Below are 7265 nucleotides of genomic sequence, written 5' to 3'. Positions count from 1 at the left end.
TGTGCTTATGAGAAACCTACACTTGGACAAGGAGGCAGTCATCAGAACAAAGCAAGGAAACACTACATTGTTCAAATTTGAGAAGGGTGTATTTCAGAGATGTGTCCTGTCTTCATACCTTTTCAGTCTGTATGCAGAATAGATCATTTGCAAGGCTATGCTCTATAAGGAGTAATGTGGCATCAAGATTGGAGGAAGCCTCATCAACAATCTGCATTATGCAGAAGATACAAACCTGCTTGCTGAAACTAAGGAGAAACTGAAGTGCTTGCTGTTGCAGATCAAGGGCTGTAGCCTTCAATATGGATTGAAACTCAACATTAAGAAAACAAAGATTCTTATCACTGGCCCAATTGGCAGCATCATGATTGATGGTGAAGAGACTGAGTTTGCTAACAACTTTAGTTTGATTGGCTCCACAATCAACACTTTTGGTACCAGCAGCCAGAAAATACGAACTGCTTTTGAAAAGTCTGCTGTTAGAGATATCTTCAAAGTATTGAAGAGCAACAATGTCTGTCTGATGATCGTGGTGCACCTAATCTAGGCCATGGTCTTCGTAATTACTTCCTATACATCAGAAAGCTGGACAATGACAAGGGATGTTAGAAGGAAAATTGATTCCTTTGGGCTGTGGTGCTGGAGAAGAGTATTGAATATAGCATGGACTGCTAGAAGAATAAACAGGTTTGTTCTAGAGAGGGTGAGACCAGTCAAGTCTGCTCCTTGGAGGCAAGGATTCTGAAGCTTTGTCAGACATTGTTTGGACATGTTGCAAGGAGGGACCAGTCCTTGGAGAGAGACTGCTTGAGAGAGTGGAGGGACAGCACAAGAGAGGAAAACTCTCAATGAGATGGATTGACTCGGTGAGTAGGGTTTTGGGGTAGGTGTCTCAGGACAATAAATTGGCACAGGATAGAGCAGGGTATAAAGTTGTTGTACAGTGTTGCTATGAGTTGTAGGTAACTTAACAACACATAACAACATTATATTTAACCAACTCAACACATTGCTGTTGAGTTAGAAGTGACTCACAGCTGTACTTTTCCTGTAGTGTTTCCTTACTCTTTTTGGACAGCAGCTTCTTGGTCTATGTTTAGGTTTCATATTACCAAAATTTAGCGTTCTGGGATACCCTTTCTTCTCAATGTTTGCAGTAGTGTGCTTTGGTCCACACTGTTATATGCCTTTGTACAGTCAACAAAACAAAAATAGACATTCTTCTGGTACTCTCTGCTTTCAGCCAGCAATGATATCCCTAGTGTGACTGGCTATTACTATTATTAGGTGCCATTGAGTCAAGTAGGACTCAGTGATCCTATAGGCAACAGATCTGAAACTTGTCCTATCCCGTGTCAGCCTCATTGTCTCTGACACACTTGAGGCCGTTGCTGCAGTTACTGTGTCAATCCATCTTGCCAAAGGTCTTCCACACTTTTTCATTGATCCACCTCCTTTTCAAGCATCATGTCTCTTTCCAAGGAACAATCCTTCCTGGCAACATGCCCAAAGTATGAGAGATGAAGCTTTGCTCTTCTTGCCTCTAAGGAGCCCTCTGGATGCACTTTTCCCAAGACACATCAGTTTGTGATTTTTTTTTTTTATATTCAGTACTCTTCTCCAACAATAACTCAGGCATTGATTCTTCTTCCATCATCCTTATTCATTGTCCAGCTCTCAGACGAGTAGCAAGTTTTTGAAATGACCAGAATCAGGCCCAAGTTTTCTTTAATCAAGACATCAGTGAGATATCATCTCACCCCAGCAACAATAGCAAAGTTCAATTGGACAGCAAATAACAAAGTCCTATGAGGATACAGACAAATGGTCCGACTACTATTGAGATAGTCTGGCACTTCCTCAAAAAGTTGGAAATAGAGTATCATTTGATGTAGCTATCCCACTACGGCAAATATACCTCAAAGAATTCAGAATTGTGACACAAATAGATATATGCACACCTATGTTTATTGCAGCATTATTCACAATAGCATAGAGGTAGAATAATCCCAAGTACCTATTAACAAACAAATGGATAGAAAAAGTGTGGTACATTGATTGAATAAATAATAATACATGGTACTGAAAACAACCTTTAAACACTGCACAACGTAGATGAGTCTGGAAAACATTACGTTGAGTGAAATATTTCAGTAATAAAAGGACAAATGCAAAGGTTTTGTAAAAGAATACATATTATCAATTTCCACTTTTTAATTGGGACTGTTAAACTACTCTTATTTAGAGTAATCATTCATGTGATTGGATTAATATCTTTACTTTTTATACTATTTTTATATTCGTGTTGTGTGTCTGTTTTCTACCTTTCCTGACTTAATTTGGTATGTTATCTGATCTCATTCTATTTCCTTTCTTAATGTATTAGTCACAATAATTTCTAAAAAATATTCAGTTGTTACTGTAGAGGTCAAACTATACTATTTTATTATATTAAATAAATAAATAAACAATGAAATCCACCATCAACTATTGCTATATTGTTCCACACATAATATGGATATGTTTTTCACCTCTTTTTAAAAATTGCTATTTGAGTTATAGTTTACAGAAGCATATTACCCTCAATCAATCATTTATTAGTATTTTGTTCCATAAAATTAATTACAGTGCACACAATATTTGATCTCCCATTCATTCTATGTTGTTTTTCACTCATTCATCTTAATAAGTGATTGCTGTCCATTAATTAATTTTCTACCTCCCCTACCTTTTCCCTTTCTTGGTTACTTATGCTTTATTGATTATTTCAGACACTAAACCTTCCTCTAGCTTTTTATATTGGTAGTCATAAAGTATTCATCCTTTTGTGACTGATTTATTTTACTCAGCATAAAGTCCTCTGGTCTAATACACATGGGATAGCATTTCATGAATTCTTCATTTTTTTTTTTTATTTTGCAAAGGACTTTACTGTGTGAGTGAACTCTAGTATCTTGAAACTTTTGTCCATGGACATGCACTTGGGTTGTTTCCATCTCTTTGCTATTAATAAGTAGCTATTAGTAAATAATGCCACAATAAACATTGATGTGCTTTTATCTGTTTATATCAGAGGTGTTATTTCTTTAGAGTGTATACTAGTAGTGGAATAGCTGGATCAAACAGTACTTTTATTTTCAACTTTTTAAGGAAATGCCAAACTCCTTTCCATAGTGGTTGCATCATTTTACATTTCTGCAAGCAATGTACCAAAGTGCTACATTTTAGTATTTGCTGCCTTGATGAACTTTGTCCTTCTTGCTGATGTGAGATGGTATCTCATTATTGTTTTAATTTCTTCATCAAAATATATTGACACAGTGCTGGTAACAATGGGCTCTAGCACTTCAGAGATCATGAAGATGGCACAGGATCGGACAAAATTCCCAGATGTTCTTCATAGGTTAACCATGATAACTAATTTGAAGGAACTTAACAACAACAAAAGCAACATAATCTTGAGAATGTATGTCTTTGTATGTTTGTTGTGCATCTGGATGTCTTTGGTTACTCTTTTCGCATCTTTTACCCATTATGTAATTGGCTTGGTTTTTTTTTTTCTCATTTTAGACATGATATCTTTACTAGATATATTATGGCTGATTATTTTTCCAATTTTCAGGCTCTCTTTTTACTCCTTAGGAGACATTTTTTGATCCACATAAGGATTTCATTTATTTCAAAGGTCCCATTCATCCATCCTCCTCCGGTGTACATTTTTTATTGTTAATAGTCTATTTGTACTCTTGATGAGGTCTTCTAAATTTATTACTTTTATACCCTGATGATCTTTATCGTTTTAGTTTTATTCATAGTTTCTTGATCCATGTTGAGTTAGTGTGAGGCATGTTTCTTTCAGTTATCCGTAGTTAGATTTGCAGTCTATGTAGGTACTTTTTAACAGAGTATATCTAATTTATCCCCCCCTGTTTCTTGTGACATTACTGTCATTTGTATCATGTAATCATATGATATTGTTTCCAATAAGCAGTTATCTTTTAGATCAATTCAGAACAAAAAAAACAGATTTTATTTTCCCTGTATTTATCCATTCCCTTCCTTAAAGCATATCCAAGTTTCTGAACTATAATCTAAAACTAGTCACAAATTCTCTCTGAGGAATAGCATATAAGAATGACTCAAAGGAAAACCAAAAAACCTAAACAAATGAGCAAATTAAAAGGACAAGCACTAAAGGAATTTGAAAATTCCGGCACTATTGCTGCAATAAATATTAAAACACAGATCAATCTGGCTAAATGAAGGTAAATCCTCATATAAAGTGCCAATTTACTTAGCCTCTGTCCTGTTATTAGACTGCAGACTTGGTATGCGGAGGTGCTGTTCTCTAATCTTTTGTTTTGTTTTGTTTTTTTAATTTTATATTTATTTGCTTACAAAGTTCGTATACGTTATGTTTCACATTATTCTTCATTCACATTATGTTTCATACAATAATTCCCATGCATTATGTTCTGTAAAATTAATCACCATTGGACTTTGCTCATCATTATCCTGTCTTTCCAGGTCCAGGCCAGATCCTTCCCATTTTCATCACCGCTTCCCTCCACCCATGTGGAAACAGCCCAAATATTCAACCACAACTGAATGTATTGAGAAATTGTTATACATTCGTACAACAGAATATTATGGAGCACTCAGGAGTGATGATTTTAAAAAATACTGCATAACTTGAGAGAAACTGGAGACCTTTATGCTGAGAGAACTTAGTCCCATAAGGCTACAAAGCTAGAGGGATGTTCTCTAATCTACACCTAAGCCTCAGTCTTAGAGTGTCAGTGTATCTTAGAGTGTGTCCTTCATAAGTATTTCTGTCCTTCCTCCAAAAAAAGAATTATTTTTTTTCTTCTGCCTCTACGTTTCAGAAAAAACGAATATCTTTTCTTAAATATATAAATTATCAAATGTCCATTTCCTTCTTCACAGTAATTTTTAAAAGGTGAGGGCTCTTAATATTGATAAAGCCTAGCTTAATTTTTTTTCCATTTAAGATTTGTGCAATTTTTGGTGGCATACATACACAATTTTGTCTAATCCAAGGTCAAAAGAGGACAATCTTTTCTTTTATCCATTTATCCTCTATCTTTTACTTTAGCCAGTTTCTATTACTGGGGTTTTACATTTAGATCAACGATCCATCTGAAGTTAATTTTTGAAGAAGTATGAGTTGATGAATATTTCATATTATTTATAATTTGATAAAAGTGACCATTTTTTCTTCACTTAATTACTCTTGCACCTTTTAAAAAAATTAAGCTGTCAACATTTACTTCCGTATATACTATAGTTTTTATTTATTTTGTTGCACACATATGTTTATCTATCTTGAGGCTAGTAATATGCTATCTTGGTTATGCAGTTTTATAATAAGTCTTAAAACACCCTCAAAACCCCTCTATTTGTAACTCACAAGTTTGTTCTCTCTAGGTTTGCTCCTTTCCTATAGGTAACCTTAACACTGAGTTTTACTTCAGAATTGACCTTGAACCCAGTGCCAGTGACAAAAAGGAAATACAACTGACAGCTAAGGAAGCAAAGGAGGATGGAGCCTCTGGGTTCAACCAGCCATCTCCACTGGACCCACCCGGGAAAACACTTTGCAGTCCAGAGGGGAGCAACTGACAGGAAAATATCTTCTAACAGAACAGGAAGGCAAGCAGCCTTAACCCAAGATCACCGGTAAGGTGATAAAGTGTCTTCCCTTTCCCCCTTCACATCAACGCCCCTGTTCTGCATGAAGAAGCCAGAGAGTTGACATCCAGTTCCCAAATCAATAAGACAGTTGGTTTAAATACCATTGGAAAATGCTTATCATTCCCCTATAGCATCTGGTCCCCACTGGATCCTTTTCATCTCCTTCATCTGCTTCCCCCACCATCCAATTTCTGCAGCTCTGCAACTACATACCTGCCCATCCTCACCCTTCTGCCCTCAATCCTCGCCTCCTTGTACCCCCAATATGTTTTTCCCAATAAAATTAAAAAAAGTCAAATAGTATCCTAGAAATGTGTTTTACTCTTTCCAAGTTTTTTTAAAATTTTCTAGATTCTTTGATTTCCATGTGAACTTTACACTAACATTGTCAAATTCTATAAAGGTGAGTATCACAGTTTTGCTTAGGATTTTATTGTATGTGTAGAACAATGGGGGGAAATAAGTATCTTGGCAATTTTGAACATTTTGAACCAAGACTTAGAAATAAGTAAAGAAATATACTTACGTTTTAAAATCTTTCTGTAATGTTTTCCAGATTTTAGAGTACGTCTTATATATATTTTTTTCAGAACAATCCCTAAATACCTTATAGTTTTATTTCTATCATTCTTGTTGTTAAAGTGCCATCGAGTCATAGACAATTCATAGTGCCCCTATGAAACCTGAACATGTATGTAACTTCCATCATTTCTCCAAGTTCATAGAGTTTCTGGAGGCAAGCTATTTCAGAAGTGGATGCCACTCCTGCTTCCAAACTTGTTTTAATTGGGGAGCTCCACCCAACACTGTCCACCATGGGTAACCATTATCACATTTGACACATCAGTGTTACAGTGTTCAGCATCACAGCAACCACGGGTTACCACTGTACAGCAAATGGACAGACCAGTGTTTACCACTTAGAAGAAAGTTTGACCCAAAACAATTAAAACAACAACATTTCTATTGTACATGATATTTAAATAAAATCAAGTATCCCTTACTTATGCATAGAAACATAGTTCTTTTGTATGCTAACTTTTGCATTATTTTAATTTTAAAATCTCACTTATAAGTATAGCAATGTTTTCATGTAGTTTCACAGTACTTTCTACATGGATAAGCTTCCTGTTTGTGCATAAAGGAAGTTTTATTTCTTCTTTTCCAATATGGATGTTTTTAAATTTATTTTTCTTGCCTGACTGAAATGGCTAAAACAGTTTCAATTTGAAAAGTATTGATAAAAATATAAATAAAAATGCCTCATTACAAATAGGAAAACAAAAAACATCTTTCATCATTAGGCCTGATGCTCATGTTTGCTGTAGGGATTTATTTGCAGATGTTCTTTGCAGATTGAAGAAACAGTTGTAAGCAGACCCTAGTGATTGGTACATGGAATGTGAGAGCCATGAATGAAGGAAAGTTAGAAATTGTTAAGAAAGAAATGGAACGCATAAATATTAACATATTAGGCATTGGAGAGATGACATGGACTGGCATGGGGCATTTTGAGTCTGATGACCATATGATATATTACTCTGGAGATG

Source organism: Elephantulus edwardii, unplaced genomic scaffold (genome assembly GCF_000299155.1).
Source record: "Elephantulus edwardii isolate Elephantulus edwardi_28Jun2011 unplaced genomic scaffold, EleEdw1.0 scaffold00085, whole genome shotgun sequence".
Classification (NCBI taxonomy): Eukaryota; Metazoa; Chordata; class Mammalia; order Macroscelidea; family Macroscelididae; genus Elephantulus; species Elephantulus edwardii.
The sequence above is the reverse complement of the archived record's forward strand: the minus strand, read 5'-3'. Positions refer to the sequence as shown.